Source organism: Leptonychotes weddellii, chromosome 6 (genome assembly GCF_054177405.1).
Source record: "Leptonychotes weddellii isolate Sample4059 chromosome 6, ASM5417740v2, whole genome shotgun sequence".
In the NCBI taxonomy this organism is placed as follows: domain Eukaryota; kingdom Metazoa; phylum Chordata; class Mammalia; order Carnivora; family Phocidae; genus Leptonychotes; species Leptonychotes weddellii.
The window spans coordinates 63,403,928-63,422,236 of NC_138374.1; the positions used below are offsets into that span (position 1 = coordinate 63,403,928).

General features: G+C 44.4%; 1 protein-coding gene across 1 annotated transcript in view; it reads right to left on the minus strand.

Annotated features, from left to right (window-relative positions):
- The window catches only part of SIPA1L2 (signal induced proliferation associated 1 like 2), a 199,801-nt gene that overhangs the window by 150,564 nt on the left and 30,928 nt on the right, over positions 1 to 18,309 (minus strand). The window contains exons 2-3 of the mRNA XM_081823165.1: positions 16,818 to 17,035; positions 536 to 593 (exon numbers count right to left, since the gene is read on the minus strand). The gene's annotated coding sequence lies outside the window, so the exon portion shown is untranslated. The remainder of the gene's footprint in view (positions 1 to 535; positions 594 to 16,817; positions 17,036 to 18,309) is intronic.

The window sequence follows — 18,309 nt, forward strand, 5'->3', positions numbered from 1 at the left end:
GGGGGGAAATCGGAGGGGGAGACGAACCATGAGAGACGATGGACCCTGAAAAACAAACTGAGGGTTCTAGAGGGGAGGGGGGCGGGGGGATGGGTTAGCCTGGTGATGGGTATTAAAGAGGCACGTTCTGCATGGAGCACTGGGTGTTATGCACAAACAATGAATCATGGAACACTACATCAAAAACTAATGATGTAATGTATGGTGATTAACATAACAATAAAAAAATTTAAAAAAAAAAGATTCATAGCCTTTCAAACACATTAAGGGATGCTCACTGGAGCTTGTCAGTCACTCCTTCTGAAGCCCCCAATTTAGGCAATCCCCAAGTTCAAACAGCTCCTTAAAGCAATGCTCATCTATGCGTGGGCTGGAGGGGTGAAAAAATCAGAACATTCGACCCCTAAGCCACAGGGAACAGAAACAATTAAAAACAAAAAACAAAAAACAAAACAAAACACCATTCATGGGTCACAGAAGCCCAAATTTAAAACTCTAAGCAGTGGTTTGGGGTACGGGTGGGGGGCGGGCTCACCTCAGCAGGGAGAATAGCAGGCTCCAAGGCTCCAGCTCGCTCAACCAGGAGCAAGAACCTAAAAGAGAAGAAAGAGACCCAGTTCAGACTCACAGAAAAACTCTAGGTCAGCAGTTTTTAAAGCATGGTCTGAGGGCGCCCAGGGGTTCCCAAGGCCCTTCCAGGGGTCTACCAGGTTCAATCCACTCTCACAGCAAAACACATCATTTCCCTTCTCCACGCTCGTCTCACCAGGACACAGTGAGTGGAGCCTTCTAGAAGGGGAGTAACACATCACAGTGCATAAGGCTTGCAAGTCCAGCTGTCTTCTCTTAAGCCACATATTACAGAGATTTACAAAACTATAAAACACACAAGCAGGGGGAGCAGGAGACGGAGAGCCATACACATTTACATATGTAATATGTAAAATTAATTCTGCTCATTAATGTTTTGTTGTTGTTTTAGAAAAGAGTGATTTTCATGAAACATGTTATTTATAATAAAAGGCAAAGGGCTTACTGCCATTTTTAATTAATTAGTAACTATTTTTAAACTCCCCAATTTTAATCCTAGTATCACAAATATCCGTAGAGATATGCCACATACTAAAAAGCTCTCTGGGACCCTCAATAAGTTTTGCAGATGTCAAGGGGGGTCTAAGACCAAAATTTTGACAACTGCTAATCTAGGTGTCGATTTTGGGTACTAACTTCTGTTAAAATACATCTGCTTTTAATAATAATGGGAGAGGACAATATTGGATATGCGGCACTAAGTACTAAGTGCTCCACTAGACACTTTCCATGTGATTTCAATATCCACAATCACTGAAAAACAAAATCGGCCTTTTCTGCCTCCCGGATGAGGAGACTAGTACTCTAAGACATTGATTATTTGCGCAAAGTGAATCACACAGGACAGGGTGTGAACTCAAGTCGGTCCGGCTCCTCAAATCATGATCTTTTGCTACGTCATTTCTAAAAACAGTAAGTATAAGAATTTCTGCAAACTGAACTGCAGCCAGGCGCACTAAGGACCACACTCCTTCCTGACATCATGCAGAATCAATACGCGACAATGTTAAGATGCACAGCTTGGATGAAATGGCAACAACGTGGCTTCTCTAAATCCTGCCAGAGTCCTGCACTCTGCTCCCTACAAAAGACAGACCCCAGGGGTGCCTGGGTGGCTCAGTCGTTAAGCGTCTGCTTTCGGCTCAGTCATGATCCCAAGGGCCCCTCAGTGCAGGGCCCACCCGCCACCAGGACCGCGGCTCTGCGGGAAGCCTGCTTCTCCCTCTCCCACTCCCCCTGCTTGTGTTCCCTCTCTGTCAAAAAATAAAATCTTCAAAAAAAAAAAAAAGACAGACCCCAGTAAGTGGGGTGTGCGGGGACAGCAGGGTCTACGCCTATGGTCCCAGCACAGTATTAACAATGCCCCTCTCACATTGAATGGTGATCAATTACAGGGCCGCCTACCAACAAGGCAACGATTGGCCGTGGCTTTAGAAAGCCCACCTTTCTCAGTCTGTCTCCATTTTTATGAAGCATTGAAACAGTGGATGAAACCTTACTATTATGAGTCCCTCAACTGTGGCTGAACTCAAGATCATGTGCACCGGCAAGGGAGGGGAAGGACATTCTCACTGACTTAACTTATGGAGCCAATATAACCAATTCTAAGCTTAAAAATCTAAAAGAACAGGGCGCCTGGGTGGCTCAGTTGGTTAAGCGACTGCCTTCGGCTCAGGTCATGATCCCGGAGTCCCCGGATGGAGTCCCGCATCGGGCTCCCTGCTCAGCAGGGAGCCTGCTTCTCCCTCTGACCCTCCCCCCTCTCATGTGCTCTCTCTCTCTCATTCTCTCTGTCTCAAATAAATAAATAAAATCTTTAAAAAAAAAAAATCTAAAAGAACAGTATGGAGAATCCCTCAAAAAACTTAAACACAGAATTACCATAGGATCTAGTAATTCCATTTCTCAGTATATATCCAAGAGAATTGGAAGCCGGGTTTTGAAGATGTATTTATTTATTTATTTGAGAGAGAGGGAGAGCACACACAAGCAGGGGGAGCAGGAGAGGGAGAGGCAGACCTCCCGCTGAGTCCTCGATGCGGGGCTCGATCCCAGGACCCTGGGATCATGACCTGAGCCGAAGGCAGATGCTTAACGACTGAGCCACCCAGGCGCCCTGAAAGCAGGGTTTTGAAAAGATACTCATACACCCATGTTCATAGTAGCATTATTCACAATAGCTAAAAGGTGGAAGCAACCTGTGTCCATCACCAATGACTGGAGAAACAAAATGTGGTAAATCTATACAACAGAGTATCACTCAGCTTTAAAAATTAGGGAATTACAACACATTTTACAACATGGATGAACCCTGAAGACATGGTGCTAAGTGAAATAAATCAGTCACAAAAGGATAATACTATAGGATTCCACTTCTATGAAGCACCTACAATAATCCACTTCATAGAGACAGGAAGTAGAGTGGTGGTTGCCAGGGGCAGGGAAGAGAATAGGGAGTTAGTGGTTAATGAGTTCAAAATCTCTGTTTGGGAAGATGAAAAGTCTCTAGAGACAGATGGTTGCACAACATATGAATATACCTAATGCCACTGAACTACACATTTAAAAATTATATTATGTATGGTTAACACACATATACACACACAACACCAAAGTATGTTATCGAAAGATTTCCCAACATTAATTAGAAAAAGAATATGTTATTGGGCATCTTACACCATTGTTTCAATCTTCACTAGTTTATTAAGTCCAACCAAGCATTCATTCACTCTGTCATGTTCATGACACCTCTCAGCTGAAAAAGAGTTTCCAGACAGAGCCGGAACACCAGGGATTCAGACATAGCACCGAAAGGCAACCTGGAAAGGCCTACATAGGAGACACAACCGTACTATAAATGATAAATGTTTCTTGCACACAAAGCATGAACCTGTACAATTAAAAAAAAATCTGAGTCCTCTGAAGTATCAATATTTTTCAGTCTTAGGAACCCATTATTTTTTCTCTAAAGAGGCTTTCTGGTTTCCTACATTTTTTTTTAATGCTTATATATTATAAAACCCTCAACTGTAATTCATGAAATAAGTCTTTAAAAGTCCTACTGATTAAACAGTTTGTGTTTCACGACTGAATATTTTGTGGTTAATTTCTCTTCTCCAGCAGAGACCCTTTAAATGATGTTGTAATATCCCCCACACAATGAACACAACTCTGTAAAAGGCACTTTTCCTTCCTTTGATACAGCAAACATCCTGTAAACAATCCATGCCCCCACTCATTCAACCAACTGCCTTTGTTTACCGACAGGAAAGGAAAGGACAAATCCTCCAAGTGGCACTGGGGGCTCCAGAGTTCGCTTCATTTCCTACGAAGCAGGTGGTTTATACGAGGCTACTGGCTATTGTCTTTTGCCTTGTTTTTGCTTTCAAGAAGAAAATTACTGAGCTTTCGGCAGAGCCTCATCCTCTCAAACAGCAGAACTTGGGACTGCGGGCTGTCTTGCAGAGAGAGGGTCAGGGAAAGGCAAGATGCTCTCCTGTTCCCTGGTCCATTGCTGAGAGGGGACGACTCACACTTCAATAGGGAGCTCTGCCAGAAAACCAGATTTGCAGGCAAAGAGAGGCCTGGCCCTTTGTTCTTACCAGCAGGTTCTTCAGCTGCCTTCCCAGTGACACAGGGTTCTGAGAAAGTGAAGGCAAATATTTACTTTCCACTAAGAAGAATAAAAATATTCCACCCAGCTCAAAGTCATTATTTCTCCAATGTTAGGACAGGCTCACCAGTATTCAGGAAAAGCACCAGAGAAAGGCTAAATCTGTTTTTGTTTTTTATTTTAAAAATAAAAATTCCTTTCCAAATAATGACATGTTTCCAAGAGGCAAAGTCCTAAGCACTGATTTCTGGCCTTACACCTGTGAACTCTGGCAACGTGAGCAAAAAATACCTGCCTGTAACCACCCCCGCCCCCAAGCTGGGCCAACAGGCCAGCCACAGTTGCTGTACCTAATCTAGGAACCATCGCCACATCTTCTGCATCATCATTAGGTCCAGGGGTGCACAGCTAGAATCCTAACCCAGACCTCACCCGCTCCAAAAGGACACCACACATTTCAGGAGACAGTTCCTCTAGAAGTGTGTAATCAGATATGGAATCGGCACCAGATTCAAACAGCTAGTCAGTTCCTAGAGAGAGTTTGGGAGGAGGGAGAGTTACGGAGGATTCTGTAGATGAACGTCATCTGCTCCAAGAAATGCATTTTGGAAGCCAATGCACCTGTCACGCCCAGCATTCAACAGCACTGACCGCTCACCTGCACTCGTCATCAGGCTTTACCATCTCCCACCAGTTGCACACGGACACCCAGAGACTGAGGGGTCCCTGTTAACTGTTTTCAGTCCATTTAAAGGTCTGTTTTTACGCAGGTGTCTAAATCACAGACAAGATGTTAGCTCAAGCCTCAAGCAAATGACCGACCACTCTATAAAGAGTCTGTTTGCGCTGTGAATCGGGTCAGGTAAAACTCTCAACATGGGTGGTAATGTGGTTTCACTGCAGACATTTCATTTGTGATTTCAGGGAGGCGTGATGCGCTACGTCACTCAGGTGGGGTTTTTTTGCGGGGGGAGGTTGATGGCTACTATATATATATTTTAAATGTATTGTAAGAACACTTATCAGGAGACTTACCCTCTTAAATGTTTCAGCGCACGATACAGTATTATTAACTTAATAGGCACAGTGTTGTACAGCAGATCTCTAGAATTTATCCATCTTACATAACAGCAACTTTATACCTACTGAACAGCAACTCCCCATTTGCCCCCTGCCCAGACCCTGGCAACCACCACTCCACTCTCTGTTCCTATGGGTCTGATTATTTTTAGATACCTCATGTAAGTAGAATCATGTGGCATTTGTCCTACTGTGACTAGTTTATTTCACTAAGTATAATGTCCTGCAACTTCACCCTTCTCATATACGGGCAGGATTTCCTTCTTGTTTAAGGCTGAATAATATTCCTTTGTATATATACTCTGGCATTCTTTTTAAGTCTGGTAGAAATCAGAAGGGCTCTGCCAACAGAGTCCCTTCAAAGTTATTTCAACGTTCAATAAATATTTACTCAGCACCTCCAGCATCCAAACACTTTACTAAACACTGTCCATATTAAGACATAGTTCTTGTCACCTAAAGCTTACTGCCTAATGAAGGGAGCCAGCCTTAACATAGGAAAAGTGGAACAGAGCATCAATGGGATGCAGTGGATGAAATCTCTAATAGGGTACTGTTGGGGCACCAGGGAGGGAGAGGAGAAATTTTACCTGGGAAGAGAGAGGCGGGTAATCAAAGGTTTCCTACAGCACATAACACTGGAGTAGCTGAGTCATGGCGAAGGGGTGAGGAGTAGCAGGGAGAGTCCCATTCTCTCACATCTATCAGCACGATACATACCTATTCAACTTTCAGACAGGCCTCCTCTCCCCCATCCCTGGCCCAGGGTGAATCAAGAAGAATCTAGGACCTGGATGGCTCCCCGTAGCTTATAGAACATTCCATCAGCCCCTACAACACCATACCACCACCAGCATCCCATGAGCCCTACAACACCAATACCTCTTAAGAGTGTTCATCAGCCCTACATCACCACACCTCACAGAGCATCCCATCAGCCCTCCACCACTGCTTTCATATTGAGGCTCCAGAATCTAGGAGGGTGGGCACGGGTCCACCCTACATATCCAGCACTAACCACTGTGCTCTGCACTTCAAAAGCACCCCATTGATATTTCCCAAAGAAGAGAGGGATAAAGGGAAAAAGGGAGAAGGGGAAAGGGAGGAAAGAGGAAGGAGAAAAGACTGGCTCTCTGTAGAGACTTGAAAGCCGCAGAGAATGAGACCAGGGGAGGCCAGCACGTGCAGAGCATACAATACACATCTGCTGGAAGAAAGAACACAGGCATTTCTAACCGGAATTCCCATGGAAGAGACTGAACCATGTGAAATTGCCACTGTGCGGCCATTTTGACCTACAAAGGCAGTAAGGTCATGTGATTCAGCCTAACACATGATCCTCCTCAGTGAGCTTAGTTAAGCTCCTTCCATGCCTCTCCATGCTTAGCTCATGCCTATCTCTATAATGGACCACTTACTTTGGTACCCTGCTAGTTTTACCAATTCTCTAGGGCCCAAACAGCTAGCTGCCGCATCAAATGCCCCACCAGCACCTCTCACTCAACATGCAAAAAGCTGAGCTCCCATCCTTCCTGCCAAACCTCCCCCTCAACCCATGCTCCGTACCTCAGCTGCCCATTCTGTTCTCCCTGCAGGAGGCTTCTTCTGCTGCCGTGACCCGTGATAACTGCAGTGTCTGTCTGCCCCGCACACCTTGCCCACACTCCCTTCTTCTCGCTCCTGTGAGGAAACTTCCCTGCCCCCCTACGTGATGCTGTCCACTGGACCCCTCAGGGCACAGCATCCCCTCATCCTCACAGGTGCCTAGTTCAGTGTCCAGAACCAAAGCCCAGTCATCCACATCTTCCCTGGATAGCACAGGGGCCTGGGGAGGGAGAAGTTCTGTTTCAGCTAAGAGTGCTAAGCCAGGAGGAGGTGAGCTCGGACTACTGGCTGCCATCACACAGAGAGGGTGACATGAAGGACTCAGCAGAGCAGAGTCAAGATCCAGAGGAATAGTCTCTGTGGCCATGTTAGAGGCCCTGGACCCGACAAAGCCTAAAGCACGCTACTTCCTAGATGCCTCAGTTACCTGAGCATTACTTTCCTTTTTTGCTTAAGGTTGGGTTTCTGTCATTCGTAACCAGATGGATTACCTGTGCAAAACAGTGCCATGCATAACTTAAGCCTCAACATAGCCTTCAAATAATTTCTAAGATGGCCTCAGTCACAGTATCAATAGGATCTTTCCCAAATAAATAAGCGCTAGACTTCCCATCACCCAAAATACCAGCATCCTTCATGGCCTCAGTGAAAGGCCTTCACTCCAACAAAACTTTCTCAGACATTTCCAGACGAAAAAAGTTTTGAAGAAAAACTTCCTAGACAGACAGCGTCTCTTGTTCTCTGCTACCCCCAGAGACCAATCCTCACACCTTTAGTTCTGACATTTTTCAGTCAGTCTCCAAGATGATGATTTATTTATAGATGTCTGCCACCTTCAATCAGGAATTCTTCATGAGCAGAGACCTAAGGCTTAATAGGTAATCAATACACAGTTGGTGAAATGCATCATCCTAAGCAGGCAAGCTTCTCATACTCAAAAACAACGGCTGGTGATGATGTCACAATTCCAAGTCTGCAGCCCTTTTCCATAAATTTATTACATTATTTTTTTCTTGAACTTCTAAGAGTAACTAAATTTCCATGACTGTTGAGATGTCCTTGATGTGGCGGAGGAAACACTCTGGGCTCTTTCAGTATTTCCCACAAACAAGATAAATAAGAAGGACTCCTGGGAACCAGTACGCCCTTGCTAAATTGAGCTAGAAAGCTTTAACTACTCCTCAGTGACCACAAAGTCCAAACTCGAAACCAAGGCAACCAAGCACTGGCAGTCTGTCCAGCCGCCTCTTCCAGAGCCTTTTGCCCTGCCACACTTGCTCACACACCCAGTGGTTTTCAGACTCCCTTCAGTGGAGGGTAGAGCAGCAAAAAGTCATGATATTGTTCAGTCAACACCCCCTCCTCTACCCAGTGTGTAACACATGATGAATAATGATATAATTTTAGCATGAGAACCGGGAACATTTTTATTAGCAGAAAGATGTGCCTGGTGGAGTCACGTGCATCACCACAAGCACACCTACCTGGGAAAAAAAAAAAAAGGATGTTGAACTTGGCACACGCAGTTGATACGTGTCCTTCCATTCACTAGCCTGCTTTAATTATCTGCATGGAGACAAGCAAAGCTTAACGAGCAAGAAAGTATCATTCCTTAATGTGGTGGTTTGTTATCTTAAGAGCTGAAGGCTGATCCAACCTTAGGAGCACCCATGATTCAATGGAGTGCACTCGGAAACCCGTGGTATCCCACGCTCTCTACAGGTTGAACAAAGTTCTGACGTAACGATGTTATGAGGCCATTTTAAGACTGGGGGATCCTCTACTATACACCTGAAATAGTGTTCATTAAGTCAATCAAGAAAAGAAACTTTAAAACATACTTCAGAAATTTAAGTAGATTCCCTATTTTCAGGGTAGCTGCTCATAGTAACCATAATAAACTTCAGAAGTCTAAATTCACACAGATGCCTACTGGCGTCCATAAAAGGTAAAATGCCCCAACTAAGAACCTTGCTAGTAGTGCCATCTCTGTTTTCTGACACTGAAAGGGACAGAGCCCATGACCAGATGCATTTCTTGAGTCATCCTTAAATATCACTTACAGAAAGTGCAAGATGAAAATCTATGACAGGCTGGGTAAACCAGACAGAAGAAAAATGAGAAAGGGAAAATGTTTTTGTCTGCTGTACGCTTGACCACATCCAGAACAGGAGAAAGAAATCTGACGGTGCAAAGTTACATAATAACTATGCTGTCACCTTTGGGGTGCGCGGGGAGGGGGAGGAGTATCCCAGCTGATATGTATCAACCATTTACTAAGAAGTAAGGGCGCATTTCATTTTATGCCCCATTATTTCACTTTCTTCAGATTTTGAACAATTATGTATCTACTCAACTGAGACATAGGTCTTTCTTTTATATACATCAATGTAGAAAAGGCAAAGATGGGGCGCCTGGGTTGCTCAGTCGGTTAAGCTTCTGACTCTTGATTTTGGCCCGGGTCATGATCTCAGGGTTGTGAGATCAAGTCCCGTGTCGGGCTCCACACTGGGCATGGAGTCTGCTTGAGATTCTCTCTCTCCCTCTGCCCCTCCCGTGATTGTGCTCTCTCTCTCTCACTCTCGCTAAAAAAATAAAATAATAAAAAAATTAAAAAGAAAAAAAAGGCAAAGCTAACTTCTGTAACTGATACACAGTGTAGGGAAAAATTACAAGGAGGCCATGTGAAGTGTAATAAGAGAATAACCTTTATCCATCCATTTAGATTATCAGCCATATTCAAGAAAACATGGGTTCCATCAGTTTTCTCAGTACCAATATATTAGACCTTTAGGTGACAGTCCTAAAAATAAAATCAGTATCCCAGTCTAGAGGCTACTGCTTATTTTCTAGCTGAGTCCCCCTTTAACCCCAGTGAAAGAAGGTATTTTACAACCTCATCTCTGGCAGTGGTCATCCGGCCACCACAGAAAAACGTGGGCCTCGTCATACAAGCACACATGAAGAGGTACAGTCTCTAAGTCAGGGGTAAGAATGAGACGGGCCAAAGGTTAGGAACTCTGCAAAAACAGAAACCAGCCAAAGAAGAAGAATCTCCTCTAATGTCCTCTCTCTTCCTCCCCCTTCCTTCCGATCTCTCTCGCCCTCCCAAATCTTCCTACCCCCAAGAAGGGGCCCACAGTTTGGCACCTGCAGCTGTGGGCACACACAGAAGGGTAAAGAAGGACAGCAGTGAAACAGCACAAAGAGAACAAAGGAGGAAGAAAGTCCGTCTGGAACAGTTTTTCTCCATCACAAAGTTCTCTTAATCTGAATAACCTAAGAGGGAAAAGGCAGAGTGAAGAGGCAGCGAAGGCGTGCTGATACTGAACATGCAAATCTCAGGGCTTCTAGAAACGACAAAAAACAAAGATGCAGGTTGGTAATAATACTGCTCCTGACTTGCAAACACTCCATAAATGCCTCTTGAACTGAATGAAAGATTTCACAGGCTCCAAAGTAAGGAAAGTGTGATGAGCAAGACTAGAAAGGTGGTACCTCTGATCGGTAAAAATAATATCAGCAATAAAAAGAAAGCTAGAGAACAGAGTTGGAATGGTATTTTGAAACAAAAGGCCAACATGAAAAGACGATAATATTTACTTAGCTTGGCTTCATCGGCTATTCCAGAAAAATCCCACATGAAAGCAAAACACCAAGCCTGGGCTCCTCCTCAAGACCTTGTGTGTTTGCTGCGTGTGGGGGTGGGGCTGGGACAGGGGGTTTTGCTACAGCTCTGCCCACACCGCCCTTTGATATCTTCTCAATGATCCCACTGGTCTATCTGATCATAGTGAAGTCAATTAAAAAGACAGTCATAAAACAGAACGTCTAGGCTCCTCTCATCTACATCTTCGGGAGCAGACGTCCAATAAGGTATTTATTAATATTTTATCAGACATTTTCATTTTACCCAGACCACAATGCCTCTATAACTGGGGATTCCTAATGCGAAGAGCAATTGAAGGAAACCTCAACTGTTCTCAACAGGCTCTAAGGGACTCACTCCAGCCCGGGGAGTCCACGTTCACTGGAGAGTCCCTCGTCCCATTCCACAAAATCAGAAAACTCAAGAGAAAAATAAAACGGGGCAAAGTATCCATGCATGAGTCCCCAACTAACCTGAACGACTTAATTTCTAAAAACAAAAACAAAAACGAAGGCAGCCGTTCTCACCCACAAAGTATAAATCCATCCTCACTATCCCCCAGATAAATTTCTGCTCAGGAAGAAGAAAGAAAAGCACCAGCAGCAATGACAAGGTGTCCCTCCAGGCACAAAAACCTTTCTCTTCTGGAGCCACCCGAAGAGGAACTCACATGGGAGGCTTCATACGTACAAAACAAAATAAACTGCCGAATCACCTTGTCACGATGCAAAGCATGACGATGGGAGTGAATGACACGCTCTCATCAACAGCGGATCCATTTCACAACCGACTCCATGCGGCCCTTGTCACCTGACATGTAATTATGGAAAACATGGGCTTTCTTAAGCTGACATCGACTTGCAGTTCTGATTGCTGGAGTGTTCTGCACAGCGGGGGACAGGGACCTCCACGGAACGGGAGACAGCCCCACAAGGGCCAGGGCAGCTAAGGACAAGGACAGTGGCCAGAGCATCCACTGCGCAGCGCGGGATGGGAGGGGCCGGGCAGCCACATCCCACACCTTTTTAATTACCTTCATAATACAAGGAAAACTTGAAGAACGTGATTTTTTTAAAAACCCACTGAATTGGTAAGCCCATGACTCTTGATCTACGCATTCAAACTACAACACAGATTTCTTGCGTCACATCCCAGGCACGGATGTAGACATTCAGGACACAGGAGCTAACACCCACCTCACCCCCCAACGAAAGTTCCACGCTCAGGTAATTCACTTGACCTCTGGCCTGCCCCATGTCTGGGGTCCGTTTCTGTACCATCCGCACAAACCAAGTCTAGCTCCTGTTTCCCTAAGCACCTTCCCCACCCGTCTGAAAGCAATGGTTCTCAGACGTGTGAACCGTGGAGCCCCTCTAGTCCCTGAGGCTCTTCAGCTGCATCTGGGAGGTCAGACTACGTTCCTAATAATCCGAAGACCCCATCTGCCTGTTGTACTGTGTCAGTCGTAGAAATGCGACAATGTGTAAAACTGCCTGGCCTTAGGGCAAAGCAAGGCAGGAATTGTGCCACACACGGCAGTTAAATAAGTAGATAAATAAAATAATAAAAACTAAAGATAGGTAGATAAGATGGTTTCAGTTAATGTCCTGGATGAAGAAGCAAAAGTAACGAATCGTATTAAATCTGGGGCCTCGAGCACGTACTCTCTGCTGCCCTGTGGGACGGAACGGGGAGCACGCAGAGCCCCCGCTGCTGCATGCGTTGCCCGGGAAAGCACCCCTAACACAGAGTATGAGGTGCACAAGCCGCTTTGTTCACAAAACATGGCCTGGTACTTCAGGGAGTGATACACACAGTCCAGCTCTCCGGACACGGCTGTGTGCTAGACGCTTTCCAGGAAAGGGACACCACGGGCCCGCTTTCAAGGAAAGCAGCTGACACACGGATGAGAGTCCAGCTTCTTTGCAAAGTGTAGACTTTCTGAAAACGTGTACACCCCTGTGCACCGTGAAGGTGACAACTTCCTTACATTGAAAGGTTCTTCTATAATTGGTGACGTGATTTTTTTTTTTTTAATTGCAAGATAAAATGTAACAACACTTGGGGAGATGTTCCAAGTGATTGATGCAGGATCTTTAAAACCATACACAGAATGGAATTTTAGAAGTTCATCTGTATGGTTTCAGAATCCACATCTCAACCAACCTTTAAGAAACCACCACTTGTTTGTTAGCCATAGTATCAAAGAAGAAGATCCACAAAGAGCTAAAAACAAATTAAAACACTCCCGTTCCCACTCTTTTCCCACCCACATATCTGTGGGAGGCTGGATTTTCATCATACGTGGATTTTCATCATACGTGGCAACCGGAACAACGTATCACATCAGAATGGATGCAGATGCAAAGATGAGAACCCAGCTGTCTTCCATTATGCCAGATATTAAAGGCAGTTTTATATAAAGGTATAAAAAAATTACAAAACACTTCTTAGGGGCACCTGGGTGGCTCAGTTGGTTAAAACTATGCCTCAGGCTCAGGTCATGATCTCAGGGTCCTGGGATGGAGTCCTGCATGGGGCTCCCAGCTCAGCAGGGGGCCTGCTTCTCCCTTTCCCTCTGCCCCTCCCCCACACTCTGCTCTCTCTCTCTCTCTCTCTCTCTCTCTCTCTCGCTCTATCTCAAATAAATAAATAAAATGTTTAAAACAAAACAACAACAAAAAAAAACCAAAATACTTCCTAATAAGGTTTCTTTGGGTTTGGAAAATGGTAACTTTTGATAAAAATAGTGTTTATATTAACACGAATTCGTTATTTTTAATTTAATAATTTTTTTAACTCTCTTGGTTTTTATTTTTTATTTACTTATTTTTTTAAAGATTTTATTTATTTATGTGAGAGAGAATGAGAGAGAGCTTGAGAGCGGGGCGGAGGCTCAGAGGGAGAAGCAGACTCTCTGCTGAGCAGGGAGCCTGATGTGGGACTCGATCCTGGGACTCCAGGATCATGACCTGAGCTGAAGGCAGTCGCTCAACCAACTGAGCCACCCAGGTGCCCGGTTTTTATTTTTAATATAATAAACATCACTAGATATAACCACATAAACAAAGCTCTCTGGAGTCCTCAATAAGTTTTAAGAGTGTACAAAAGTCCCGAGACTACAACACTCAAGAACCACTATCTTAAAAAGGAACATTTAGACGGCAACTCCCACGGGGAAACAGATTTGAGAAATAAAGCAAGTAAGCTGACATTTCTTAATCATCAGATGACAATGCAAAAAGCAGGTCCATCTTCACTCATTAAGCCAAATATACATTTATGGAGGTTTCTCTTTAAGGACAAATGGTTAAAGTATTTACACATTTGGATCTCCATTAATCTCCTATAAATTTCCCAAATGACTAGTCTTGTGTGACACTACAGTAACACTGTGTGTAAATTCACCCAATTAGCTCACTGACACTTGTACATTCTCCCAAATTCACTAACATCCACTGCATTGTCTTTTGCCACCATTGGCTGAGAGACTTCCCACTGAATTATTGATTTTCTGCCAATTAATTACCATAGTAAGATTCAGTTGGGCTTATCTCTACAGAAATTATCTCTTTTTCCCGTCTCACTGTTTCTTGTACCCTTTAAAGTCTGTTGGGGAATCAAATTAATTGGAAGCCTTAAGATGAGATCCTGAATTCTAAAAATATCCTTGGCATAACTTACAAACAACCCAGTTGTCAGAAACTTAAATGGACAAAGACCTATTTTTCCCCGGATTACAGACTTTGATGCTTTTCACTTAGATCTTCCCTCAATTCTCTGTCAATTCAACAACTTCACTATATGAATCTTAGAATAAATCAGTTGTGCTGAACCCAGGCGGAGACTGATAAGCACATTCATGTCTATACTCTTAATTCATAAGAGTGGCATGCTTGACCATACAAAGAAAAATAAAAAACAAAATATTCTCATTATTTATGGGAAAGCATGGAAATCTAGGAGAAGAAAAAATAAGGTCTAATTCCCAAAATAATAGGTGCACAGCTAAATGGACACCCCTGCAGCAACTCCTACATCACCCACTCTAGGATTTAGATGCCACAGCAAAACAGGGAGCTCATCTCTGTCTCAAGCAAAGGCTTCCTCTGTTGGGCCTCCACAGCCCACCTGAATGTACGTGCAACCCTGTCCCCTGGCTTGGAATTCCATCTCTCCCATCCTCTTCCCCACCAGGGAAACAAGACACCTAGACACCTCAGGAGACCAGGCATGGGATAGGCCATCGTCCTCATCTCCCCATTCCCACACACTCTCCCCTCTGTCTCAGGCGTGGGGCAGGAAAGGCGGGGCTACCAGGCAGGGTATTTAAAGCCTCCAGAATTCATTTCAAGAATATCCATTATGACTTTTCTTGGTTGCTCTAAAATGCGGGTATCACCGATCTGAGCAGTGAGATTCAAGAAGGCTCTATTTTCAAGAAGCAAACCAATTAAGCCAAAGTGTAAATACAGAAGAATGAGAAAGAGAAGAAAGAAATTTAACTCAGCCATAGCACTGACATTAACAAGGCTGCTGGAGGAAGAAAGAAATTTTGAGTTTATATACCTTCTTTTCTGGAAAGAGGAAGATACAGAGAAAAAAACACTGTGGACTTGGTATCAGATGTGACTTTGGACCCCAGCCTCACCCCCCTGGAGCACAGAGCACAGGACCCCACCACAGGACATGCCAGGAAGGGGGAACCAGCCCCACCTTCCTCCTATATCCAAACCTGCACAAAATGGAAAAACTGGCCCTGCGCTGAAAGACAGTGAGATCTTCCAACTCACAGCAGACCAAAATCACCACATCAAACAGCAAATTCATTAATGTGCACGAGACAAAGGAAACTGGGATAGAGAAGCAATCCCTTAAGGAGAGAACTGAAATTCATCAACGAAAACACAGATAACACCAACAGGGAGGTCTGTGCTTTGTCATACAGTTTGGAACAAACAAAAGGTACTAAACCTTGAGTAAGTGAAGGTCTGCTTAAAGGAAAAGCTGGAAAGTCAGAACACGGCTCGTCTAGAGGTGTGGGTTGGGGTTCCGGGGAGAATGGCAGAGTGTTCCCCGTGCCTCTGCCCCCTCCACACCCATGAAGGCATCACCCCAAATGGGAATCATGAGAACACAGTCAAGTGTATGTGAATGCAGAGACTTAAGTGAAACAAAAATGAGTAACGCTGCCTATTACACAAATGTTTCACTTGGGATTCTCTACCTCCCTGACCAGACTGGAAAATAAGCCAACGGTTTACATTTCAGGGAGGGGGGTTTAAAAAAAAATGAGTAGGGAAATGTTCCACATGGGTCAGCAGGGGACTGGAATCAATCCTGTAACATGTGGACTATAAGCAGGGTTGTGCGGACTGTCCCCCAGGTCTGCCCAGGGTGCAGGGGAGCAGGCGGGCCAGGTGGGGGCCGGGTGGGGGGTGGCACCCAGCGCTCCGAGCGGACCAGACAGGACAGCGGGGGGTGCGAGGGGCCTGCCGGGCAGACCCTCCCAGGCCAGCTGCCCCTTGCCAGGATGCTGGGATGCGTGTGGCCAGTTGTGTCTTCAGGCAGAGATTGGCTTAACCTTTAACCTGGAACTGCTTGACTGTCTAGCACCTTTGCCTCTGTTCTTGTTTCTGTCTTGAAGCTCTCCCTGTTGGCCTCCTGATGCAGTTTACCCACTGACGTGGCTTTCTGGTCTCCCTCATGAGGCCACAATAAGATAGAGGCTAGGAGAGTCAGAAAGATAGGGCACCTTCTGGAAATGAGGGGCCTTGTGCCAAACAACTCCTCACCAAGCGGCCGGGGAACAGGCATCCTTTCTCCTAAACAGCTGAGGGGACAGGGCTATACATCCCACTGATCTTTGCACAGGAGGAACTAAAGTCATTTCTCACATTTCAATCTTTAAATTTACTAGAATATGCTAAGCCTCTCACTTTAAGAAAATTAAAAACCCAGTAGAAATGGCACCACTTGCCACCAGGGCCACACCCATGGGCGTCTCCAGTGGGACAGTCTTCCTGACTCCACGCACCGAGCCCATCCCTTCTTTCCTGCTCCTCGCTGGCGACACGGGCGACCAGGATCAGGGGAAAAGATTAACTATTTCCAGTAGTCTTCCACTGAAAATAAACCACCAGAGAAAGGGGAGGAAAAGAAGAATGCAAAATTATCAATTCTCAGACACACACACACACACACACACACACACACACGCTTTTAGAGGCTGTCTGAAAGCAAAAGGAATATTTAGCACAGACATTTGCAGACACTTACTGTCTGAATTAAAATGGGAAGCAGCAGAGATAGGAGTCACTGAATAATTAGCAGTGACGACAGTTTTACTCTGCAATCTGCCAGATACAATTACTTTCGCTCCATCTCTGGAGGTAAACACATCTAAACTGGTAGAGCTGAATGGGACCACCTGCCACTTATTTTTTTAAAGGTTCTTCATTTCGGGATTCGTTTGTGGCCACCTAAAATGTTGACGTCTGAAAAAAAAAAAGAGTCATGTTCTATTATAAATTATGACTGCTAGTATGGAATCAAAATGACTTCTGGTTTATATGTGAAAATCAAACAAGAGCTGATTTATCAAGCTGTCTATCCACTGGTGGCCTGAAGGCTTTAGAAGGACCAAGAAGAACTTCCTGAATCATCCAAGAAAGGCATGTTGACTCTTAACCAAAATCTTGGTAAACTGCTAAGCTTTCTAGAATTAAAAATATATATATATTTTTCAGAACCTTCCTTAAAGACCTTAGAAAACTAGCAACAAGACTAATTTCTTACTATCAAATAGAAAGGAACACTAATATTTCAAACTTTGGTGTATCCTTTCTATATGTTCACCATGCAAGAAAGAACCCTGGAGTGAAAATGGCTTTTCTCTCCTTAAATCCTACATTGTGCATTCTTTTCTGTTGCACAACTCGAAAAACGGAAGGGGGGCAAATTCTTTGTAAGTAATGAAGAAGGTTAGCCCCTTCCCCACAAGAAATTCTCATAGGAAAGAAGCCCAACTGAGGGCTTGGACATAGGCAGGTAAATCCAAATTCTTTAGGAGACTCAGACACCAGCTGCAAAATGAATCCAAAGAACATCTTTTCAGGGGCTGCATAAATTATTACATTTCCTAAAAAACACTTCCTAACAAACACAAAACAACATTCGAGAGAAAAACAAGAAGATATTTCCTCTGAGAGTTCTAAGTCAAATACTCTACTCCCCCACCAAGATGCCTTCAAAATGTTAAATTATCTGGTCCAACTCCTGCCTAACAGTCAAGAAATGTTCACTGGCTTAATGGGCCCTGTTTACAGTGTCCTTGCTGTGTCCAGAGACAGGGGCTGGAGGCAAGGAGCCAGCCCCAGTCAGCCCCACCGACCCCACAGGCTGCATGCATTCAGCCTATGCCCCAACACTAACCCACTTTTCCGGATATTCCTGAACGTTAAGTGGGCTATTAACTAGAGGTGTTCCTTTTAAGACCCGACATAAAGACTACATTACATAACAATCAAAAAAAAAAGTATATGTAGCTCTGTAGAATAAGGCATTCTGAAACAACTCTCGGGAAAGATTTACTGTCTCTAGGGTGCTTTTCATAAAATGATTTATTATGGTTTCGCTAAAATGATTAGAGAAAAAACGTTCCAAAATATCTATAAAACGTTGCTAGGCATCTTGAAAGTTAGCAAAGTGGCAAGAATTTTCCAACAAGTTGTCAAAATAAAATGAAAAGATAGAGATTCTCAGCAACACA